This window comes from Manis javanica, chromosome 2 (genome assembly GCF_040802235.1).
Source record: "Manis javanica isolate MJ-LG chromosome 2, MJ_LKY, whole genome shotgun sequence".
NCBI classification, from domain to species: domain Eukaryota; kingdom Metazoa; phylum Chordata; class Mammalia; order Pholidota; family Manidae; genus Manis; species Manis javanica.
In genome coordinates this window covers 116,214,609-116,235,494 of record NC_133157.1, presented here as the reverse complement: position 1 = coordinate 116,235,494, position 20,886 = coordinate 116,214,609, and the positions used below count along the sequence as shown (strand labels likewise).

Here is a 20,886-nt window from a genome sequence, read left to right as displayed (position 1 = left end):
CAAATTCCCTCCACTTTTGCTTGTCTGGGAATTGTTTAATCCCTCCTTCATATTTAAATGATAATCGTGCTGGATACAGTAATCTTGGTTCAAGGCCCTTCTGTTTCATTGCATTAAGTATATCATACCATTCTCTTCTGGCCTGTAGGGTTTCTGTTGATAAGTCTGATGATAGCCTGATGGGTTTTCCTTTGCAGGTGACCTTTTTTTCTCTCTGGCTGCCTTTAATACTTTGTCCTTGTCTTTGACCTTTGCCCTTTTAATTATTATGTGTCTTGGTCTCGCCCTCCTTGGGTCCCCTGTCATGGGAGTTCTGTGTGCTTCTGTGGTCTGAGAGGCCATTTCCTCCCCTAGTTTGGGGAAGTTTTCAGCAATTATTTCTTCAAAGACACTTTCTATCCCTTTTTCTCTCTCTTCTTCTTCTGGTACCCCTATAATGCGGATATTGTTCCATTTTGATTGGTCACTCAGTTCTCTTAAAATTCTTTCATTCCTGGAGATCCTTTTATCTCTCTCTGTATCAGCTTCTCTGCATTCCTGTTCTCTGTTTTCTAGTCCATTAATGGTCTCTTGCTTCTCGTCCATTCTGTTTTGAAGTCCTTCCAGAGCTTGTTTTATTTCTATATTCTGCCTCCTTAGTTCTTGCATATTTCTCTGCAAGTCCATTAGCATGGTTATGGCTTTTGTTTTGAATTCTTTTTCAGGAAGACTGGTTAAATCTATCTCCCCAGGTTCCTTTTCAGGGGAACATGTAGCAGATGTCGAAGCTGTCTGGGTTAGTCTTGTCTGGATCAAATTTTTTTGCCTTTTCATGTTGATAGGTGCAATGGTGAGCTTTATTGACTTTCTGTCAGCTGGGAGAGCTAAGGCTTTCCACTTGCTCCTGGCCTCCTTACTGGGACAACTGTGACCCCTAGTGGCTTGTGTTGGGCAATTGCCTGTAGACTGGTCTCTGTATCTTGCCCGGCCGGTATGGAAGAAGCTCCCTTGCTGTGGGCGTGACCAGCCTCAGTCTGCTTCTATGCTATGGCGGGGCCCCGTAGGGGTAATGGACGGGGGGCTGTTTGGCTGTTTACCTCCGTGAGGGTTCTCAGAGCTGTTGCCCAGGGGGTTAGTGTGCCTGGAGTTCCCTGGATTTTCCAGCTGCTGGACTGTGACCCAGAATGCTTCTGTCCAGCTGTGGCATCCCCGTCCCTTTAAGACTTTCAAAAAGCACTTGCTTTTCTTTGTCACAGGGGCACCAGCTTCGGGACCCGCTCAAAGATCTTCCTGCCCTGTTTCCCTAGTTTCCAGCACCCCACACATGCACTGGGTCTGTGCTCTGGTGCAGATGGCTAGGGCTGGGTGATTAGCAGTCCTGGGCTCCCTCTCCCTTCCCGCTCCTACTCCTCTCCTCCTGCCGGGAGCTGGGGTGAGGGGCGCTCGGGTCCCGCCGGGCCAGGGCTTGTATCTTACCCCTTTTACCACATGCTGGGTTCTCACAGGTGTGGATGTAGTCTGGCTGTTGTCCTGTGTCTTCTGGTCTCTCTTTTAGGATTAGTTGTATTTGTTGTATTTTCAAAAATATATATGTTTTTGGGAGGAGATTCCCACTGTCCTACTCACACTGCCATCTTGGCTCCGCCTGGATTTGTGTCTTTATGCGACATCTGCTGGTCTCCCACATATGCTGTAATAGTGCAGGAAGCTCTTTCAGGTCCTCTCTTTCCCATCTGCAGTCTATAGGCAAACAGTCCTCAGAACCATTTAACTTCCCAGGTGGTACCCATGGCACAGGGCAAGTCCAACCTACTTCATCTAGGGTAGCTAAGAAATGCCAAAAACAGCACAGTGCACCTGAGAGTAAACATGTTTCAGCTTTTGGCTTCCTTTCTTTTAGTGAATGTCACCCTTCAGGTTATCTTTGTAAAACTAGCTGTAAAAATTTCTTATCAAAATCGAAGTATTAAGCGAGTTTCCTTAAAACCTGAAAGCTCCTACATTTATAAGAACTTGAACTGCTTAGCACATTTGTATCTTTTCAGTGAAAGCCATTTAATATTTTAAATTTTTGTCCTGAAACAGGCTGTTTGAATTTTAAACACCCATATAAGGGTTTTCTGTCAGATTTTCCAAAGATCTGGAAGCATTTATTAAATGGACTTTATCATTCATCCAATTCAGGAAAATAATTCCTGGATCTATCCCTGCATCCACTATTATGGTACCTGACCCAGTCCTAAAAATAAATAAATAAGTAAATGTTCTACATTCCTGGTCTTTTCAGATGGTTTAATCTCCAAAATATAATACAGACTTTGTTTGTTATGATACTTCTGTTGTTCCAGGGAGGAAATTGTCTCTTAAATACAACTAGAATCAATATATTTAGAGTAATGTTACTACACTATGTGCCACATGCCTTCCATGTTCTTGTTTGTTGTAAGAGGAATGATAGAAGAAAGATCCAGTGCTAAAGATAAAATTAAAATGAGAAAATCATTACAAACCATCTAAAGGTAAAGATGAGCTTTATAACTAAACAGTCTTGGCTGTTACTTATCAGAGTGAGAAAAGCTATGTAAAGCATGATCCCAGATTGTGTCTGTTTTGATTTATGTCATGGGTGCTTAAAATGGAAGGCAGTACAAGAGTTGTGCACATAGGAAATAGAGTTTCTCTTGTATTAAGAAGAGTCTATATTTATCAAAACTCAAAAAGTTCCCGGTACAAACTTCCTGGTACTTTAATTCAAAGTGCTACCTTCATTCCACCAACAGTCCTTTTATCTTCAGACTGGTGATGTATTTTCCAACCAGCTGTTTTTCATAGCTGGACCTGAGGCCATGTTCATACCCAGACTTAACATTTTTTACCTGAATAAATTGTTTGCTACTCTGCCCCTTAACAACTTTGAGTAAGAGATAAGTAAGTTCTGATACACATTTCTTAGGGAGTGCTTTTCTCTGGGAAGGCCAAAGGTTGTTAAAATCTTTTTCTAAGAACTCTTGAAGAAGTATTGTCTGGTACAATAAGCAGTAGACTGGGAATCAGGAAAACTATGTTCTGAGCTACTCATTTAATGTCTGAGCTTCAGATATTTTTCTTAGCTTCCTGTAAAAGAAAAAAAAACTTTAAAATTTAACATAGTAAAATGGCTACATTATTACCCAAAGTCTGAGATTTTTGCCAGTAACCTGTTCATTGTCTCTCAGTTCCAAGCGTATTTCATTTAATGAGAAACAATTCAATTTTCTTGAGATTTTATTGAGACATTTATGAGACATAATTCATATAGCATACAATTAACCCAATTACAGAAAACAAGTCAGTCATTTTTAGAATATTCAGATATGTGCAATCATCACAATTTTAGAACATTTTTATCTCCTCAAAGAGAAACCCCATACATTTTATCCATCACCTCCTATTCTTCCATCCTCTACCCACAGAGACAACTGCTAATCTGCTTTCTGCCTCGATGGTTTTGCCTATTCTCGACATTTCATATAAATGGAATCATGTAATACATGGTCTTTTGTGATTGGCTTCTTTCATTTAGCACAATGTTTATAACTCATCCGTGTTGCAGCCACATTATCAATACTTCATTCCTTTTTATTGCCAAATAACATTCCATGGCATGGATATACCACTTTTATTTACCCTTTTATCAATTGATGGGCATTTGGGTTATTCCCACTTTGGGACCATTGGTTTCTGTCTCCCAGTTGGACCCTGACCGATACAAGGTTCTTCTTTTGATGCAATTAGATACAGTGGACATTTCCTTTTTGAATTAGTCATCTCAACATCACTCTAAAATAGAGTGCAGTTATTTTTACAACCTTAAGTGTGTTAAACTATCACTGCAGTGCTAATCTAAAATTCACTTTTGCAAATTTAACATGGTATTAGAAGGTCCAGAATCCCTAGTAAACGATTATAAAGAAAACTATAAAGGGAAATTACAAAACTACTTAATTGCTATAGCAATGAAAGAACAATAATTTTATGTGACAACCTCCTTTCAGATTTTAATTAACTGTCATTTGAAATAAATGCAAAAATGTGCCCAACTCAGCGTACAGTTGGAGAGCTTGCTTCCTGCATTTGTAATAGATGTATCTCTTTGGCAACTACTTCCTGTCATATTTAACCATAAATCATTATCTGTCTTTAAACTGCAGGTGAAATGAAAGTATGAGAAAGAAATGGACTAAGGAGGCATTTCTCTGACCATGTTGATTCCAATGGAAACCAAGGCAATGGCGCTGTCGTGTCGTCAGCACAGCCACGTTTACAGAGAGCCAGCCCGGGGCAGGCGTGGTCCCGAACTGGATGGAACCTCATCACTCCTCCTCTAGTTTATTTTTATCATGCCACATCCTTAAAGCTGCCCTAAATCATGTCAGAAGTCCATATTCATGCCCAGTAGCCAGCTCTTGCTCTGGCACCTGCTGACTTCATGCTTTTAAGAAGTTCGTTTGATACGTCCCTGCTCAGCAGATCACTGTTGGTAAATCCTGATGTGGATTTTCCTGCATTGTAGCCCTAAAACACCACCAGATACCAGGAAGAACTAGCCTTAAATATTTGGGAAGCGCCTATTTGCCCAGATGACACAAGTGAAAAATAAAATAACCAAATTTTTTTAATTGGGTCAACTTGAGTGTGGTTATCAAGCATTCAGGCTGGGCTCCAGATTGCCCCGCAAGAGTAGGAATCGTTACGTTAAGTTATTTTGATACTATCATCGGAGTTCTACATAGCCTGCAGCTCTCAAAATATTCAAGCTACCCAGTCTATGAAACTTTGCTATGGCAACCCAGGCTAAGACACCAGTCAACTACTGAAGCATACGTGAGTGGAATATAAACCTCACAAGTTTTCTATTCCTTAAGCATCTGTAATTCTTACGCTTAGCAGTTGAGCGTCACTTAAATGTGTAGTATGCATAATGGTACATCTCCAATGCTTCAGCAAATGATTTACTGTGCGATTGGTTACAGCTTGCTCCCAGTAGAGACCTGCGGTGCTAAAAAACAAGAAATACTTTGACATAGTCCATCAGAAACCCCTCAAGAGCAAACTAACTTCTACAGCATTAAATATGGGAATAGGAAGCATTGGCATTAAAATCACTGAGAAATATTTAAATGTCAGGATTAAAAATAACCAACATAAAGATAATGATCATGTCTTCTGAATGAAAATTCCCTGAGGGTAGACTACTTTATACACATCCTATATTCCTATTTTTAATATCTTTAAAAAATTTACAGGTTTGATGACTATAACGTTCATGAATTGAGTGTTCCTTCACAGCTAGCTGATGTCACATGTGACCAGCAGGCACCCTGCACTGCCACTTAATGTGGCTGTAAATAAGCCACACACACAGCCAAGAGCACCATCTGCAGCAGGCTTAACAATCACAGTCTCTTAGGTCAGAGATTTTGACTTCTCATCAGCCCTTCGGGTCCATTTCAAAGCTTTACTTCACAGCCACAGCAAGGACACATGGCTCCCTCTTACAAGTCCAGGTTACGCAGACTCAGCCCAGTGTATTGAGTAACTGAGTGGTGTAAGGGGTAACTGAAGAGTGTTGAGATACTGGTTATTCATAGCTGAAGCAACAGAGAATTTTTATCTTCCCTTTGGTAGTAAAACATATCTATCTGTCATATAAAGCTCCTTTGATTATCCTCTGGACATGAAGTCTGCCTTTTCTGTGCTCATTAGTTGAATTACAGGCTAGAAAAAAGACACTGTGCTTATCTCCTAAGTATCAGTGCAGCAGTAAACAAGTAAGATTCTGTAGGTGCCAACAGAAACGCCCCCAAACACCTGCAAAGACATCAGTAATACAGCTGCCTCAGTGTTCGAGTTTGATCCCATTACATGGCTACGTGGGATACTATGTTTTCTTCACAGTCCTTACTTTGCAACAAATTTGTGATTTTGATGTTTTTTAAAAGAAGCAGTGCCATTATATAGGTTGAATCAGTACGAGGGAAAGGCAGGCAATTATTCATACACTAGCTGCTAAAGACTGACTTGCAGGGACAAAAAATGAAAGGGAAACAAAGCCGAGATAAACGCAAGCAACAAAGAGGAAGAATTCTCGAGAGATCTAAGAATAAGACAGTAAAGTATGTTTGCAAGTAAGCCCAAAATACTCTTAAAGTAGGGGGGAAAAAAAGAGAAAGAGAGCAAGAGTATAATAAATGTGAGGAAAAAAATCAGTGCCAGCATAACTAACATGACTGACAGTTTCAGCTTTTAGATGTTGAACTTTATTAAATCCAATTTTAATTAATAAAAAGCTTTAGTGTTGGTTATTTGAATATGGCAAGTGAGAAGAACCAATTTGTCTTAGTGTCTTAATTTGTTTTTAGTGTTCCTATGAACAGGTACAGGTTCATTTAGCCTATGTTAGATCTACAGAATTATGTGGCATTAATTTAGCAACATGCTTTTGCTGTCTAATGAATGTAAGAAAGTACTGAATTTACCATAATAGCAAGTTAAAAATATGAGCTTCTATTTAATCCAACTCGAACTCCAATCTCCAAGAAAGAAGACTATAAGTAAGACCAGATTCTGCATAATTTAAAAGAGATAGACTGGGGTCTTCCTTTTATGTCCTGAACCAGCTCACAATGACTGAAATATATTTCAAAGCACACATCTTTTATAGGTTGATATCACAATATGTAAACCCTGGGTAGTGCTCTGCCAGAGCAATCCCGAAGCTGTCAATCAGGTTTTTTCTATTCTCCAAGAAAGTTAGGAAGCAACCCATAAGAGAGAGCGGCTGGTGCCATGTTCCTAGGCCATCTAATTGATCCTCCCATGCACACTTCTAGAGAAAGAGATCACGGTGTGTTGTGGACCTCAAAGAAAAAACAGACTTAACAGCAGCCCACAGGCTTCTCTTGGACATCTGACCAATTTTACTGAGGCTATTGAGGCTGGTGGCATGTTTGTCACGGAGCCAACTCATTTAAAGTAATTTGAATTATACTACATGAGCTGAACAGCCTTATATTACAGGCATGTGTAGTAATGCCCCCTTTGCAGGAAATCTTAAGCACTCTTAAACTGTCCAGGGAAATCAGCTGCATCTGTTTCTCACAGGGTGTAAGTAGGTTGAGTTCACAACACTTTTTTCCTGACAGCCCAAGTTTTGGACACAGTGGCTGAAAGAATAGTAAGAATTGCTTATGGGATCCAGATGAAGGTAGAACACACTGGCAGCAGAGCCATTACCACACACACAGCTGAGCAGGGAGAGATGATCAGGGGTTCATCAGAGCTCTAGCCAGAAGGCCTGGCTGCTCCAGACCCAGTGACATGTCTTGGCAACTTACACCAGCAATTGCCTGTCTTTCATGAGTCCCACATCAGTACCATTCTTGCTGATTGTAAGAAGATCACGGAAAACCCTTCGTGGACACCAGTGGGACCCATGGAACACCAGGCCTGGTGTGAGAATAAACAATGGTGCCAACATTGGTGAACCATCCAGTCTTCCCATCATGGCTTAGGTTGATCTGCATGAGTCAGACACAGAGTTCATTTAAAAAAATAAGATGATACTTGGGTAGCACATCACTGTTGGCATCTGTGCATTCATGACCACTGTCCTGTGTCATGAGGCAATCAAAACAAGCCAAGTGGCATGTGAAGATCATACACATAGAAGTCTTGCTTTGGTTGCAAACTGATTTATACTCTTGAGGCATTATTTCAAGAGCATAGCCGGCTCTGCTTGGGCCCTGCTGCTGACACCAGGACTCTGTAAGTTCTCTTCAGGATGTTTGGTCCAAATCCCATTGGGCTCAGACTGTTCCTTACTGTTATTTCACTTAAAGGAGGGGATGGAGAAAGTTTCTGCACTTGTGTTTTAAAGAAACATTGACAATAAGCCGTGTTGCCTACATACCAGTCCACTGTCCATAGTGGAAGATGCAGATAGGAAGCCTTTCCTTTAATCTGCAGGATTAGCCCAGGATAGACTTGAGCAGAAAACTTGGCTGAGGGTACCTAAGGGTCTCCAGGCCAGGTCTTCGCCAGCTGGTTGCCACCAGGTTCTGAACAAGCCATGTCACTGACACCAGGGCAGGGGAAGCCTCTTCACATATCTGACCAGTCTAACATTCTTACACTTCTTGACTGAGGAAATAGCCACCAATGTACAATTCCAGGATGGCACTCCTCAGAAATGTGCAGACACCCAAAGCCACCTGTTGAGAGATGATGATATGCACAGCATGGAGTTTTTTTATTTTTATTTTTTATTAAGGTATGATTGATATACACTCTTATGAAGGTTTCACATGAAAAAACAATGTGGTTACTACATTTACCCATTTTATCAAGTCCCCACCCATATCCCAATGCAGTCACTGTCCATCAGTGCAGCAAGCTGCCAGAGATCCACTATATGCCTTTTCTGTGCTACACTGTTCTCCCCATGATCTCCCACACCCCTCCCCTTTGTAACCACTAGTTCATTCTTGGAGTCTGTGAGTCTGTTGCCATTTTGTTCCTTCAGTTTGCACAGCATGTAGTTTCAAGATAACAGTTCACAGTTTGATTAAGAGACTTACTACTATTTATGTGAGAAGAAATAAAAGAAGAAATGGTTTATAATGTAACTTTGCAGAAGTACTGAAAATTCCTCGGAAAAAAAAAATTTAGATGAAAGATATCAAGAAGTCACTGAGCTTGGAAGAGCTGGAGCATGTACTTTTGCAATCAAACCCATGGAGGGAAAAGAAAAGTCAAGAGAAACCTGCCAGGACCTAGATTCCACATTTCTTTCTGTTGTTGATAAAAGAAGAGTACTTTAGAAGATTGATGGGGCCAAATCATAATGTCATAGGCTCTGCTGGGCACAGAATTACAGGGACAGCTGTGGGTCTGTGGGAGGAGATGGGCAGTACAGCCAGACCTACACAAAAACTCCTCTTAGCCACACAATATATACAAGAAAGATTCTATAAAGCTTTCTATCTTAGTCACAGAAAACAGTCTTGCCATTCAAGGAAAACTTAGTCACTTCTAGTTTGGGACTTTGTCTTTTTTGAGTGAATGTTCAGTAAATTTCAAGACAGTCTCCCCACCTCCTCCATCCTTCCTCTCTCAGAATAATATAAGATCCCGAGGGGTCTGTGTCACCCCACTAGGTCCATTAAAGTTTCAGTGTACCATCAGAAGAGAATAAATGGAGACTTGAAGGCTTGCCTGACAGGAACAATTCATTTAGCAACATTCTGTAAATGTTTACCAAGCACCTACCATATCTCAGATACTATTCCGGGCACTGAGCATGACAAAAACAGATAAACATTTGCTTTTAAAAGCTTGCATTACAGTGGGAGAGGACATAGAAAGCAAATAACATAACATTTAATTTTCTAAAATGACCAAGTTATTCCATGTATCTAAGTACAACTAGACTTAACTAAAACTCTTACCAGATAGCTTGTGACTGACATTCAGCCTGAATGCTGTTATTATTACTAACCAGTCAAGACACTTGTCCTCTGAGCCCAAACACTACCTAAGAATCTTTCCTAACACAACTCTCCAGGTATTCACACTAATCAGAGCAGACATCCAAGATATAACTACTTTTTATATCAGATTATAGCTCAAAATTAAGCTCAATTCTCACCAGAACTGTACCACAGAAAAGTTCACCTTGGAAAGCTACCTTGAAAGATAATGACTTTCCAGTCCACAATGATTTTCACTAATTAATTAGATGACTATCTGTTAAAAAGTGTTCTCGAAGATATCTTAGAATAGAAATTCAGATAAAATGATCTCAAAGTTTCTAAATTTAAGAAACTACTGTTAAACACTAAAATCTACATAGGCACGTTCATATATAAGCATATATATACATGTACCTATGACTATATGAATGTATGCAGTAGAGAGAATAAAAAAGTTGCTGAACCAATCATTTCCTTTTTTCTCAGCTCTTACTGAGCTTTAGTTGACAAATAAAATAGTAAATAATATGCTTGGAGGGATTAGTGTCCCAGCAATCCCTTGAGGTATCTTCCCCTTTTTTCATTCTTTCTCCTGTTGCTGATTGTTTTAAACCAAATTCTTCTATTTTTTTTTTATTGAGGCATAGTAGACATACAATATTACATTAGTTTTGGAAGTACAAAATGATTCAAAAAGAACACTAGCTCAAGGGAAGGGGAAATAAGCAAACTCAAAAACAAAATGTCTGAAACACAAGCACCAGTCTTCTTTATGCAAAAATTTGTGAGCTAATCATTAGTGAAAATTCCAATCAACTCCTAACTATATCATAATTCAAACTAAATAGACTTCCAAGTTCAGGCAGGATTCCAAAAACTGCACACACAGCCCACAGGACAACCTAACCTAATCAGTCAACAGGCTTTAAAGATGCAGCTGCCCACTCCCAGGAAGGACATGCACAGTCAGTGACTCTGGTCATTTGCTGATAAATGGGAAAACCACCAGAGGAAGCTCAAGGCCTCAGTCAGGCTAGCCTCACATTCTCAGGCTTCCATCTTCAACAACTTTTCTAATACATAACTCATTAAAAATTCCCATAAACTTAAATGGACATCAAGTCATCTGTCAGCCTCTCATCTCTAACCAAAATACACTCCTCCCTCACACCTCTCAGAAAAATTAATTCAAGACTGATCAGATGCACAACTAAAATTATAACTCAAACTATACAACTTCTAGAAAAAAATGAGAAATATTTGTGATCATGGGGTAAGCAAAGATTTTCATAGGGCACAAAAAACACTTTATTATAAAAGAAAAACGATATACTTCATCAAAATTAACATCACCAATGGGGTATACTTCATTAAGTTGTACATTTAAAATCTGCCCATTTCTCTGTATGTAAATTATTTTTCAACTAAGGAAAAGATTTGTTGTAAAAATGAAAAAAAAATTAATCTTAGTGCATAAAAGCTAATGTTCAAAGAAAATAAGTAATAATTACTATACCCAGAGCTCAAACTACCATAAATTTATAATACTGTCTTCCCATAACTTCTTTTATAGTTCTCTCATTGAAACTGAGATTTATTTTGTAGTGCAGGAATTCTGTCAAAATAGTTTTTCTTTCATCTCTAAGCAGGATATATAAAATTATTTAATGTAATACAAACCATAATTTAATGCTTCTATTAACTATGACCTTTTCTGTAACCCAGAATGTCTTAGGGAAATAACTTATGTTGATCTTATATCCAGTTGGGCAATGTTTATGGCCAGCATTTAAATGGGACTCTGTTGCCCATTAAAATCTGCCAAATCTTAATCTGAAGCCCTAAAATATTGAAAAAGGTCAATTGCAATAAATTCTCATGCACATTTTTTTCTTTCTTTAATTAATTATAAGCATGTCATGGGCACACACAGAAAATTAACGATTTCAATCGGAAGCAATTGGAATTCTCTTCTCTTAATGGAGTTTCACCAGATAGTCTGAGGAGTTTGTGTGTTTTGGCCTCTATTTCCGGCAGTCATATGGACCTAGCAAAAGGAAGATTTAAAAAACTTAATTTGGATGAAAAAGACCCATAGTAAAGTTTGTGTTCTATAATTTTAAAATAGGTAGCAATAGCGTTTCTTAAATCCTACGTTTTTCCCAGTGCGCTCAGTCCTGGTACAAAACCCTCTTGGCTGTACAAACACACCCAGTGTTATTTCATCACCTTCCTACATGTAAGACGCTGCAATATCCAATAGCTTGTTGTAGCCCATGGTATTAGAGCTTCTGGAAAATTCTGGAAAAGATAGAGCCTCCGTGAAGAGGAAGAGAATTCCAATTTCTTCTGGAGTACTGGACTCCATATTTCTTCCCATACAATTTTGCATTTTCTCTTCTATTTATATTTTAGATTAAGGCTTCCAATAACAAAATGTTCAGTTGTGAAAAACCTAAAGCAGTAAACTTTCATATTTATCAATAATTATAAATATTAATAGTACAGACAACTTCCATCACCTCAAAGTCTACATCCAAGATAACAAGTGCTTCACAAAACACATCCCAGGTGACCACAACCCCCAGTAGTTCAGGGACATCTATTTCTTCAGTAACAATCACAGCTACTATTAATTCTAAAGAAAATAAAGGATCAAAGTTTGACACTGGTAGCTTTGTTGGTGCTATTGTATTAACGTTGGGAATTCTATCTGTTCTTTACATTGGACACAAAACGTATTACTCAAGAAGAGGCACTCGGTATAGAACCATCGATAAGTATGATGTCATCATTTAGGGAAACCCAAGGACCAATGGAGAGAAGAATGACTGATGCAGCCCTGTCAGTTTTGGCTGGTTATTTAAAACAATATTCTGTTCTTGAAAATAGTACAAACAGGCAAGGCATATAATATATAACATCATATAAATATGTAAGGATTCATGATGATTACTAAAGGTAAAAAAGGTTTGGTCTGGGTTTTTAAGTGAACATTCAAAGAGTATAGTTACTACAAGAGTTATATTCACTAAGGAAATAATATAGTAAGACAAATCCTGTCCTATTTTTTGGTGGCATTGGTCAGGGCTAGTGGTTGGGAGACATCACTGAGGGGCATCATGTCATCATGTGGGCATCCAAATGAGCTTATAAAGTGCATTCAGGAGTTTTGAGTCCCTTTGTTGCTCAAAGAACTAGTGCTGCTTAAAGTCAGATATACCCTAATTACTAGTGCCACACGATAGAAATTATACAAGTAAATCAGTCTTAAGCATTAATATTTTATCTTTTAAAGCTGAGTACTTGGTTTAGGATCCTCCCCACCCCCAAATCAAAACCAGAAACAATAGCCAGACTTAGCTCTGTTAACTTGTATTTTTTATTAAGTTCTTTTGAGCTTTCAATAGCAGTTGATAGATCTTTTTTCTTCTGTGTAATTTCAGTGAATTGTGATGTTTAACATGATGAAGACATAGCTGTTAGTACTAAAAAAGTTAGGTTATTTGCTACTGGGAGAATACTGTCACCACTGGAAATTGTTTTATTTCATATTCAGCTACTAATTTTATACTTAGTGAATATTATTAAGAGATGTAGAGCTGCTTTCAAGATGTACAAATGTTTAGTGTAAACACACCTAACTTAAACTCTTATGTGATTTCCAAAACATTTAGAATGTAGTGAGAACTCTTAGATTAATGCAGTTTGTCAAGCCAGGGATTGTAGGCTCCCCTCAGGCCACTAAGCCTAGATCCCTAATGACTGCATTTTCACACACTGCATTTTACTCAAGGATTATGGAAACACCATTTTTATACTAAACTACCACTGTTTTTTGGACTAAATTCACATGAAGTTTTCAAACAGGAATTTTTTAGACAGGAAACTTCCTGCATCTTTATATGAGTGTTCTTCAGACCACTCCTCTTCTCCCTTATTGAAGAAACATTAACAGATGGAGCAGTCCCAGTATTGTAGGGACACCAATATTAGCCAAATTACTTTGGAGTTCATTCAGTTTTACAGTTTATATTACAGCACTCAAAACTCAGGGTCAAGTTTTGACAGAAGTATTTAGTCCTAATAAGACACCAATTTTTGATAATCCAAAAATGAGCTAAGATGTCCTAACATGTACCTTACATTTAACAGGAATTAATGTGTAGCTTTTGGTTTTCAGAGGATGCCATATGTCAAGAATATAATGATTTCTACTTACTGTGCATTATGGCCAGTTAAAATGATGAATGTGAATAAGAATTATCCAAAATACGGCTGTAAGGTATAATGTGACACATGCAGTGTGGAGGAGCTATGAACCACATGTACTTACATTAGCTTGAAAAGAGATGTGGGCCAATAGGTAAGTTGTATGTTACTAACTTAGCCCTAATTTTTGAGTCAAGGCAAGAGAGACAAGGAACTGCTGACATGCACTGGCGCAGTGCACTTGGCACCTCAAGTAGATCCTGGCAATGTTTAGGAGAGTAAAGTCCCAGTCCTTTCCTCTTTTTTTTGTGAGCAGTCCTTACAGCAGAATTTAATGAAGAGGGAACCTACAGAATGGAAGACTATGTTTGTGAAGCATGTATCAGATGAGGGGTTAATATCCAAAATATATCAAGAACTCATACAATTTGATTTTAAAAAGTCTTATTAAAAAATGGGCAGAGGACTTGAATAGACATTTTTCCAAAGAAGATGTGGCCAACAGGTACATGAAAGGGAACTTAACATCATCATCCAGGCTGCAAGTTAAAACCACAATGAGCTATCATGTCACATCGCCTAGCAGGTCTCACATTAATGTGTCTCCTTGACTGGATCACAGGTAGAACCCTAACTGCGAGGGATTGTGGGAAACATTATTTCTAGATTACCAGCTTCAGTATAATGGTAACATCTCATAAAAGGCACTTGGAGAGAGTGTTCAGAAAGCCAGGTGGTAGTATCTGCCAGAAAATTACAGAGAAGGAAAAGGAAAGACGGAGGGAGGGAAGAAAGAAAACCTTTTTCTTCTATGACTCTTACAGTTTTACTGTTACACTTAGATTCTTAACCTAATTTGAATTCATTTTGTGTATAGTGATGGGGTAAGAATCTGATTTTATTTTTTCTAAATAGGATCGCCATTTATTAAATATTCTATTATATTTATTAACTGCCAACTTTTTCATATATTAAATTTGAATTATACAATCTGTTCTTTTCCATGGGTTTATTTGTGTAAATCCTAAAGTACCAAATTTTTTTTCTTTAAAATACATTTTTTTGTTATTAAGAATCATTTTTCTCTCCAATGAAGTTTAGAATCCGTTTTTCAGCTTTTGTTTGTTTTAATCCATTTGGGGATTTACTTGGAATTGCAAAAACTTTATACTCATTTAGGAAGTGACATCTTTACCTTACTGAATGTTTTCTTCTAGTAACATGGTAGATCTCTCCATTTATTCAAGTCTTCTTTAATGCCATATAGTTTTCTGTATCTAGAATTAGCAAATAGCTTATTTTTTATTTCTAGATTTTTCATAGCTTTTGTTGCTGTTGTAAATTTGATATTTTTGCCTTACCGTTTTCTAACATGTATTGCTGAAAATATATGAATGTTGTTTTGTATATATTTACCTTATTTCAGCCATCTTATTAATTCTGCATTTCACTTGATTCTCTTGATTTTTCTATGTAGGCAATCATATCATATACACATTATGCTAATTTTGCCTGTTCCCTATTGCCTATGTGCCAAAATGCAGTGCTTTTATAAATAAAGTTGTATTGATACTGCTATGCTTGTTTGTTTACATACTGTCTACAGCAACTTTTTTCCCTACACCAGCACACTTGAGTAGTTGTGACAGAAAGCATATGACCTGCAAAACCTAAAATTTTTACTTTATGGCATTTTATAGAGAAAGTTTGCCAAATGCTGCCACAGAGTATCTATAAATTTGAGATCTTTTTTCTGGAATTGTATTGTCTAAGACCACCAGCACAAACTTAAATAGTAATAATAATGATGAGACTCTTGACTTGTGTCTGACTTTAATATTTACAGTTAGAATAATGGTTGCCATTGGTTTCTGTAGATAGCCTTTATCAGGTTACAGAAAGTACTGATGATTTCAGCCATAGAGGTTTTTATCAGGAATGGGTATTGGATTTTACCAACTGCCTGTTCACCATGCATTGACCAATGATCATATGGTCTATCATTTAACATTTTTAATTTAGTGAATTACTCTAATATATTTCCTGCTGATGAGCTGTTCTTGCATTCCTGGTTATTACATATTGTTCTCTTAATATATTTCTGCAATCAGTTTTTGGGATTTTTGCATTTATATTTGTAAGTAATTCTGATTTGTTGGTTTTTATTGCTTTTTAAATAACAACTTACTCTTGTTGCTATGTCATCTGAAATCTGAAAATACCCATTGGAACTTAAAAAAAACACCTCTTTTCTATTTCTTTCATCAACTCTTTTCTCAGGGGTTAATATTCTGGTATTTAATATTGGTGCTCTCATTTTTTTTGCTTTTCCTTAAATATTTCATGATCTTAGTTGTACTGGGTTCTATAGATCAATGTGGGGATTGATAGGCAGCCTTCCTCGGTTTGGATAACAATCAGGCGTGTAAGTTTCATCTCTCCTTGAGCACTCTTTGCTGAGGCCAGGAAAGCTTCATGCTGGAGGTGGAGCTCCTGAGAGTTTTTAGTGTATTTCACTGAATGTGGATGTTTCTCTTCCCACTCCCTTCTGGTTGATTGGTTGATTGATTAATTGAATTGTTGGCTGCTTGTATTGGGATCTGCCTATCTTTATGGGGACGCAAACTTTCAAGGCACTGCTCTGTTTTTTAGGGCTCAAGACCTACCTTTGGAACCAGCGAGAACTTCTCCCACATTATTTAAGGCAAAGGTTCCTGCTGATTTAAGTTGGGGGCCATAGTGACAGATCACTGCTACTTGTGACAGAGAACTCAAATGGCCCATAGCAGTCAGTCCTTTAAATACTCACTCCTCCAATCAGGGATCCCTGGATTCCTATTCTTGCTGAACCTGAGCTTGGGTGTTTTCCTTGGCTTTATGTTTAACAGCCCTTCTCTGGACCCATACTGAACTTTTGTCTCCTGACTTCTTATTGTTCAGTCTGTACAGTCCCTTCTCCCTGACATCTTTCAGAAATTCTTCAACATTTTTAGTCTGGTGATGCCATTCTTCCTTGCGTTCCAGACTGTTGAAGAGTCATTTCACTGGGATTTTAGGAGAGAGTGTTTGTTCACTGCCCAATATTTGAAACCAGAAGTTGTTTGGTGCATTTAATTGTATTTTATTTTTTATTTTTATTTTAGATTTAATTTTATGTTATGTTATTAAATTTTACATTTTATTTCAACTATTTTTTTTGTTTAATTTCATGTTTTATTGTATTCTATTCAGGTTTTATTTTAGATTTTATTTATTTTATTTTTTTGCAGAGGGGCAGGATTGTGTTTTTTTTTTTATTAAGGTATTGTTGTTATACAATCTTATGCTCAGGTTTCACATGAGCAACATGTGGTTACTACGTTCCCACTTATTATCAAGTCCCTACCACATACCACATTACAGTCACTGTCCATCAGCATAGTAAGATGCTATAGAGTCACTGCTTATCTTCTCTGTGCTATACTGCCTTCCCCGTGCCCCCACATATTATGTGCTCTAATCATAAAATCCTTTCATCCTCTTATCCCTCCCTTCCCACTCATCCTCCCCTTAGATTTTATTTTATTAATCTTCTATTTCTAAAAAATTTATCATAAACCTTGGCTTAAAGAATGAATAGGATTGATTTTTCCTTTTTGTTTATTAAGGTTTTATTCACAACAATAAAATCCAGTGATTTTGATAATTTTTTGTTAATTGTATGCAATTGTATAATGACTACAACAGTGAAGATACAGAATGATCCCCTCACTCAAAAAAGCCCCTTGTGGAGGAACAACCTAAGACAGGCACAGTCGCAGGGGGGCCATCAGGTGAGAAATTGGGGATCAACAGAGGTGAGGCTCAGAACCTCACCCCCCCTGTTTTGAGAGAACTCTTCTGCATCCGTGGATGTTTTGCTGCCCTTGTCTAGCTTGGATTACTATTTAGTCCATAGGCACACACCTGATCATCTACATTTGCCCTCTTACAGCACTAAACTATGTTTTCTACCTTTATCTTGCATCTGCCTACCACTTCAGCATTTTATTAAAAATAAAAATAATAATAATAATAAAGGGAGAAATGTGGGATCCACATATAAATCAAGTACAAAAATCAAACGAATATTCATATTTGACCTGATTGTTTATAGTTCATAATGCGTGATCAAAACCGAAAGTTTCTGTGATGAATGCTCTTGTACTGTTCACCATGTAAGAATTTATTCACTATGTAAGAATTCGTTCACCATGTAAGAACTTGTTCGTTATGCTTCAGAAGATTGGAGACTGACGAGAATTAGGCTTGAGATGGATTAATGATTGTGCATTGAGCATTGACCCCTCTATACAGAATTTTATTGTTGTTAACAACCATTTGATCAATAAATATGAGAGATGCCCTCTCAAAAAAAAAAAAAAAAAAGCCCCCTGTGCCCCTTAGTCCTTGATCCTTTCCCCTGAGCTCCTGGCCCCAACGACCTGCTTTTAGTCTCTATAGCTATTCTTCTCTAGAATTTCACACAAATTGAATCATACAGTTTGTAGTATTTATGTTTTTGACATCTCTCGGTGTAATATTCTTGAGATTCATCCATGTTGTTCTGTGTATAACTGTTCCTTTGTAATGCTTGTAGTATTCCATAGAATGAATATGCCACAGTTTGTTTACTCACTCACCAAGTTTTGGCTATTATGAATAAAGAAGCTGTTACAAACATTTGAACACATTTCTAGGTAGGCATGTGGTTTCATTTTGCTTGGTTTAGTGCCTTAAAGTAGAATTGCTAGGTTGAATAGTGAGCATATGGTTAACTTTATGTGGTACTTCCACATTGTTTTTCGAAGTGGCTATATACCATTTTTGCATTCCTACTAGCAGTATATGAGGTTTCCAGATGCTCCACAACTTCGTCAACACTTGGCATCGTTGGTCCTTTTTTTTAAACTGAGGTATAATTAAGTGTAACATTATATTAGTTTCAGGTGTACAACAGAATGATTCTGTATTTGTAGATATTGCAAAATGATCACAGTAAGTCTAGTTAAAATCTGTCACCAAACATAGTTAGAATTTTTTTAAGAACTTTTAAGATCTACTGACTTAGCAGTTTTCAGTTATGCAATGCAGTATTACTAACTGTGGTCACCATGCCTTATTACATCCCCGTGACTTACTATTTTACAACTGGAAGTTTTTACCTTTTGACCCCTTTCACCCATTTCACCCACCTCCTCACCCCTGCCTCTGGCCACCACCAGTCTGTTCTCTGTATCAGAAGAGCTTGGGTTTTTTGGTTTGGGTTTTTTTAAGATTCTGCATAAAAGTGAGTTCATACCCTATTTGTCTTCCTCTGTGCATTTTTCAATATACCTACCTTTTTGTAAGCTCCACTACATGTGAATTACCATGCCAGGGCCTGACGATGCTAATTTAGTCCTCACAGAAACTTTATGAATTAGGTTTTCTTATCCCCACTTTACAGAGGAAAAACCTGAAGCCTGACATAGTTAAAGGTTACTCTTGGCCATGCAGTAATTAGCACTGAACCCAGGTTTGGCTCCCAGTTCCACTTTCACCTCAAATAAGTATTCTGATGATACAGCAGAGCCTCAATATGTGCCATCTGAATGACGATCAAGGGTAATTTTAAGTCCCTTATTCACTGTTTTTATTTTCTTGATACATGAAGTAAATAGAGAAGGGGCTTAGTGGTCTAAATAAAACTGACAAAGAACAACAAAGAGCGTTCTTGTTTTCAAGGACATTATTTCCATTCTATTCTTGTGTTATCACAGCTGTAAGAGAGAAGTTTAAAATTTTGAGAACCACACTTTGGGGATCACCATTGCAGAGAAAACACAGAAGTAAATCCAAAGACTAGCTTTGGCCTAACTAGATGACTCAAGTCTGTCAGCCTGCCATGTGCGTTCAAAAGTCTGTCAGTCTTCTCTTAATATAGGTGTACAACAACCCTGATAAGACCACTCTCACTGCTTTCCGAGCATTTAACATCTATCAGGCATCTGGTAAGCCCTTTGCACATAATCCTTGCAAAAACCCAGTGAAACATTCCCATTTTATAGATTTAGAAACTGAAGCTATTAAGGTAAAAAAGTTTCCCAACATTAAACCACAGTCAGTGTGATGCTCAACCCAGGTCTTCCAGAATCCAACGTGCATGCACATGCCCTGCTATATATGCCATGATCCTCAGGCTGCTTGGAGCATGCAGCTCCTCACCCCAAGGGAATTAATGGTCTGTCCTCTCTGATCCCTTATTTTACTTACGTCTCTTCTATTATTGTTGTATAGTATTGTTTTCATGCCTACCATCCTAAGACTTTTAACTGTATTCATGTCACGAATATTCAAGGTATGGATTCTAGCAATTACCACAGGGCTAGAAGAGAGTTGGCATTCCATAAATGCATCTTGAGCTAATGAATGAATGATTTCAGAAGTGAAAAATCATGGTATAAAACCCCAACCTGGCATTCGTTGTCTAGGTAAATAAACTTATGTGAAAATAAGGGGTCACTATGTGTGTGTGTTTGTGTGTTCCCTTTTCTCCAGGTCATACCAACCTAAGGAAACAATTGGGAAGTAAAATTATTACAACAGTAACTAAGTAACAGCCCCTGCTCTGGCCCCCTGCGAGGGCATCCCTGCAATCCCAGCTTAGAGCTCTCTCCGGCTCATTTCTGGAGTCCAGGGCATGTCTCATGAACGTGACTGTCCTGTGCCAGGACTGCAGTCATTCCTGCTGTACCATGTGTGGCCCCCAGATCCAGCACTGGTGCTGTTCCTGCAGGTTGCACATTTCTGTAGTGGCTTTGCTTTCAACCACCCTGAGATGCCAGCTCTGCCTTCCTCTTTTGACCTCTGTGCAGTTAGCATGGCCCTAGTGTGTACTCCAGGCAGTTCGAATATAACCCACAAAGGAGATCTGCATTCTTAGTTTCCCTTAGGATCTCAAAAGATAAAGTTTTGTTTTTAAACCCTCTCCATTTTCTTTCAACTTATGACCTCTCTATGCCACTAACTACAACCAAGAATGTCCCTGAGGCCAGGTGGTTTCCCTGGTGGGGAGGGTGGGGTGAGAGTGAGGATCCAGTCGTATCGAAGTACATGCTGTGCTATAGTCACTGTCATCAGTCACTCCAAAACCACGGTGAGTGTGTTCCTCCTAGGCTGTGCC

General features: G+C 38.1%; 2 protein-coding genes across 2 annotated transcripts in view; one reads left to right on the top strand and one right to left on the bottom strand.

Moving 5' to 3' along the window:
• LOC140845608 (interleukin-2 receptor subunit alpha-like) overlaps nt 1–20,886 on the bottom strand; it is a 495,306-nt gene that overhangs the window by 177,546 nt on the left and 296,874 nt on the right. The window lies entirely within an intron of this gene.
• Nucleotides 1–20,886, top strand: part of LOC118968794 (protein TASOR-like) — a 186,221-nt gene that overhangs the window by 141,866 nt on the left and 23,469 nt on the right. Inside the window, exon 20 of the mRNA XM_073229183.1 lies at nt 4,170–4,842. The gene's annotated coding sequence lies outside the window, so the exon portion shown is untranslated. The remainder of the gene's footprint in view (nt 1–4,169; nt 4,843–20,886) is intronic.